This window comes from Opisthocomus hoazin, chromosome W, assembly GCF_030867145.1.
Source record: "Opisthocomus hoazin isolate bOpiHoa1 chromosome W, bOpiHoa1.hap1, whole genome shotgun sequence".
Taxonomy (NCBI): Eukaryota; Metazoa; Chordata; class Aves; order Opisthocomiformes; family Opisthocomidae; genus Opisthocomus; species Opisthocomus hoazin.
The window spans coordinates 26,659,052-26,664,399 of record NC_134453.1 but is presented as its reverse complement, the minus strand read 5'-3'; the positions used below and the strand labels follow the sequence as shown (position 1 = coordinate 26,664,399).

The 5,348-nt window shown below is 49.0% G+C and overlaps 1 pseudogene; it reads left to right on the top strand.

Moving 5' to 3' along the window:
- The first annotated feature begins 275 nt into the window (after positions 1-275).
- Positions 276-1,850, top strand: LOC142365474 (uncharacterized; annotated as a pseudogene).
- The last annotated feature ends 3,498 nt before the right edge of the window (positions 1,851-5,348 follow it).

Sequence of the window (5,348 nt, the reverse complement as noted above, 5' to 3'; positions counted from 1 at the left end):
GAAATTGACTCCCTGCGGGTTGGAAGGCAATGTGTACCATAGGTCACCTAGTCAGCCAGGACCGAATATACAATCAGTCTCAAATACCTAAAGGCATATTGAGAACATCATGGAAACGAGCCAAACAGGAAGACAACCCACTTGTAAGTAGGGGAACAAAATTTCATAGCTTTGTCAGATGGTTCTTACTGTAGCTAGGAGTAAGCGAACTAGAGAAAGCCATAGTAAACATTTCCACAGTTTTAGAGAAGATGGAAAATCTAACAATACATACTATGGAAAATTTACAGGCAGAAGTATCATGCCTTAGTAAAGTTGTACTACAGAACCGAATGGCATTAGATTTATTGACCGCCAAAGAAGAGGGAGTATGTATGATCATTAATACCAGTTGCTGTGCATATATCAATACAGACAGACAGATAGAAGCAGATTTGAACACACTCTGGGAGAAAACAAGAGTGTTCCATGAAGTATCTTTGGATGATACTTTCTTGGGTTTTCGAGATTTATGGGATAAAGTAACCTCTTGGCTCCCTAATTTAGAATGGCTGAAACAATTATTGATGGGATTAATCACCCTGATGGTTTTAGGAATACTTGTTTGCATATCTCAAATGTTTCCTTTGGTGTTGTCAGGATTCAGTTGAGACATACGGTGACTGGAAAAGGAACAAGATTAGGCAACAAATAGAAACTGAAAAATACTTTTCCCGGAACCTTGGAATGAAGGACAATGAATATGTATATTGTGATTGTATTTAACCTGAAATGACAGGGTGTTTGGCACGCACGTTTGGAGGAGAGATCCCCCGTGTGCCCAGCACCGCAATAAAGAATACCTGCTTAATAGCCCTCTGACTATTGAGTCTTCAACTACGGCTTTTCACAGCATCACATGTATCCATTGGTTAAAATGGAATACGTATGTGAAGAAGACAGTGACAACCGCCCCCAGGTTATTACTAAAGAAATCCCTTTCACGGCAACTGAATTGGAAAAGCTACTAAAAGATTTTGTGAGGACTATGAGAGAATCGGAAACCGAAAATGTATGGAGGGTGTCCCTGTTGAGGGGGGATGGGATCGTGTTCTCGGAAAGGGAAGCAGAAGGATACTGGGGCCCAGGCGTGTTTTTAATCACCGGCAATTGCTGAACCCTGTGGTCACTGACTCAGAGTATTGGGCAGGGGGGTTGAACTCATTGGAGAGGGGGGATCCCCTGGCCATAACAGGCATGACAGATCAGTTATTGGAAAGTGTACAGAAAGCTACTTGCCTTCAGATGATGTATGACCGGGAACTGAAGCCTAATCTGAGCTCCCCAATGCTGCTGCCAGTAGACCCAAAAAGAATGACTCTGCTGATATGGGGACTTCCCGATTCCCTGAAACCTGTAGGGATCCAGCTGCTGGGGAGAATTCAAAAAACCCCCAGCGAGGAGAGAACCGCAGCTGCCCTGGAGTGGGTGGTGACCCCCGACCATCGGCAGCCAGGGACGAAAGTATGGACGTGGGGGGAGATAGCCCAAGAGCTGATTAACTATGGGAGGAAATACGGACCTGTTAACTGGCCATAGCAAAGGGTTGAAACCAGAGGTGTGTGAGCCGCAGAACAAGGGAGTGGACAGTCGTTTTTCGCGGGGAGAAGCCCGGATCTGGCCAGAAAAAAAAAGCCCCTAACTCGGCAGGGGCTCTGGCAGTTAGGGCTTCAGAAGGGCATTCCCGGGACCTAATGGATGGACTCCCGACCAAGAAGCTAGAACAGCTTGTGCAGAGGTGGTCAGGGCGAGAAATCACTTTTGAGCCAGGTCCTAGTGCCCCACCCTTGGTGAATCTAGAGGAGGAATGAAATAGGGAGGAGAAGATATCGGGAAACTAAATCCTCCGCTCCCCCAGGGTGAGGGGGGACGTGGAGGGTGGATGTTTGTAAGGCAACTCACCTGCAATAACAAAGGAGATTTATTGATTGCGGTGGCGGTAGGGCCAAAGAGGAGACCGGTAACCTTTTTGGTTGACACTGGAGCACAAATTACTGCACTAAGACGGATCGAGGCGGGACGATGTGGAATTTCAGTCCCGTCCAGGCACCTGATAGTTTTAAACGCCTTGGGGAAAACCCAAAGAGTGCCTATGACTCCAGTGACATTATAGTTACCGGGAGAGGAAGGTCCCGTGGACAACATGGTAGCTGTGGGACCTTTCCAAATGAATCTTTTAGGCATAGATGTTTTAAAGGCTAAACAGTGGCATGATACCCAGGGAAATTCATGGCCCTTCAGTGTCCCCCAAATTAGACTATTGGCCAAAACCCCCGGCGCGGAGGTGCGTCTACTACAAGCGGCACCTCCCCTACCCCCTTCTAAATTAACGAATGTGAAACCCTACCTGCTGCCGTTAGGAGCCAGGGAAGGCATAGCACCCGTACTGGCAGAACTGCGGGAACAAGTAGTTATAGTTCCCACCCACTCACCTTACAATTCCCCGGTCTGGCCAGTAGGAAAACCTAATGGAAAGTGGCGGTTGTGGCGGTTAACCGTCGATTATCGCCATTTAAATGCTAATACGGGACCATTAACCGCTGCTGTGCCTAATGTTGCCGAGCTCATTAGCACCATTCAGGAACAGGAGCACCCAATTTTGGCAACTATTGATGTTAAGGATATGTTCTTTATGGTTCCCCTTCAACCTGAAGATCAAACCCGTTTTGCTTTCACCTGGGAAGGACAGCAGTATACTTTCACACGGCTTCCCCAGGGCTATAAACACTCTCCCACATTAGCTCACCACGCTCTAGCGCAGGAATTAGAAACAATCCCCATACAAACCGGGGTGAAGATTTATCAATATATAGACGATGTGCTTGTGGGAGGGAGTCAGACAGAGGAAGTTGGAGAGACGCAGCGGGACATTATTACCCATTTAGAAAGCACAGGGTTGACGATTCCGCCCGAAAAGATACAAGCCCCTTCCAGTGAAGTGAAATTTTTGGGAATCTGGTGGAGGGGGGGAATGACTTGTAACCCTCCCAATACTCTATCCTCCCTCGATCTAATTAAAATGCCAGAATCAAAGAAAGATCTGCAACATGCATTAGGACTACTTGTGTTCTGGAGAAAACATATCCCTGATTTTTCAATTATCGCTAGACCTTTGTATGATTTACTATGGAAAAAGGCCCAATGGGAGGGGACCAGGTCCACGCTGATGCGTTACGACTGTCGGTGTTTGAGGAAATTGCCTACGAAGCCCTGGGACCTATCCATCCAATGGATCCAGTTCGAGTCGAATGGCGGTTTGCCTGGACTGGGCTCTCGATTCATTTGTGAAGGCTGTTATGGTTTGGCTGCGGCCGGCAACAAAAGCGCCACGCGGCTGCCCATCCCCCCCCCCGCCAGGGTGTGGAGGAGAATGGAAACAAACAGGCAGAAACTGGTGGGTTGGGATAAGGGCAGTTTAACAGAACAGCAAACAAAGGGAACAGGAACAACAACGATACAGATAAGGAGAAAACACAACACAAACCGCACAACAGAACAGAGCTGCTCTCCTGGACCAGACCGGCACCGCGTGCTCCCAAGCTGCAAGTGAGTTCCCGCCGCCCAGCTCCCCCCCACCAGAACCCAGCATGACGGCACATGGTATGGAATACCCTGCTCTGTTTGGCCAGGTGGGGTCAGCCCGCTTGGCTGTGCCCCTTCCTGGATTCCCCTGAAAATTAACCCTGTCCTGGCCAAACCCAGGACATTATCCACCCCTTATTCCATACCATCTACGTCATGCCCAGGTCCCCAACTGTCCACTTGATCACCACCACTTCTCCTGCCTCCAGATATCATTCCCTTAGTCTAAGGATCATCACTCTGAAGTGTCCATGGAGTTCATTTAATCCATGACTTTGGGCTCCATCTGTTGTAATGGTCTTCCGTGGCAGGAGAGGTGATGTGTGCTGCTGGGCGGTCACTTGCTGCATCCGGAGCTCATGGCTGATGTATCTGGTGCGGCCCGTGCCCAGAGTCTGCAAGAGATGTTGATCTTGATGAAGTTGCTGGGTGCCGGTTGTTGAAAACCAGGTCCAGTCCCATCATCGCTGTGCTCTGCTAGGTTTCATGAAAAAGCCCATCCTTCTTTAATCTGGACAATTCTTACTATGATACTACTGGTATAACATATAACAATTATAACAGTGATAACAGAGAGTGACAGGGTGATTTAGCAATTAACTTCATACAATTTATTTATGGACTATTCTCACCCAAAATCAAATCCCCATGAGGTACACATCGGACTTCCCCATCCTTCCGCATTACCCACCAGGTACACCCAAGTCCTTGAGCAAAAGCAATCCTGCGGACGGGCTTGCCTTTGCCCGAGGCAGGATTAACCCAAACTGTCTTCCCTAACACGTTCCGCATGTGCACTACGGGGACTTTATCCCCTTCTACGAGGCGCTGAGGTTTTGACTGGGCAGGACCAGCCCGGTTGGTGGATCCTCTGGTGTTAACCAACCAGATGGCCTTTGCTAAATGAGTATCCCAACATTTGAAAGTCCCACCCCCCATTGCTCTCAAAGTGGTTTTTAGCAGGCTATTGTACCGTTCGATCTTTCCAGAGGCTGGTGCATGGTAGGGGATGTGATACACCCACTCAATATCGTGTTCTTTGGCCCAGGTGTCTATGAGGCTGTTGTGAAAATGAGTCCCGTTGTCCGACTCAAATCTGGGGTGCCATATCTCCATAGGACTTGTTTTTCAAGGCCCAGGATGGTATTCCGGGCGGTGGCATGGAGCACAGGGTAGGTTTCCAGCCATCCGGTGGTGGCCTCCACCACTGTGAGCACATAGCGCTTTCCTTGGCGGGTTTGTGGCAGTGTGATGTAGTCAATCTGCCAAGCCTTCCCATATTTATATTTCAGCCATCGTCCTCCATACCACTGAGGCTTTACCCGCTTGGCTTGCTTGATTGCAGCGCATGTTTCACATTCATGGATAACCTGTGCAGTGGTATCCATGGTCAAGTCCACCCCTCGGTCACGAGCCCATCGGTATTTCGCGTCTCTTCCTTAGTGGCCCGAGGTGTCATGGGCCCACCCAGCTATAAAGAGTTCACCCTTATGTTGCCAGTCCAGATCCACCTGTGATACTTCAGTCTTGGCAGCCTGATCCACCTGGTGGCTGTTTTGATGTTCCTCAGTGGCCCGACTCTTAGGGACGTGGGTGTCCACATGATGCACTTTTACAACCAGCTGCTCCAGACGGGCAGCAATATCTTGCCACAATGGGGCAGCCCAGACAGGTTTGCCTCTGTGCTGCCAGTTGTTCTTCTTCCATTGCTGCAGCCACCCCCACAA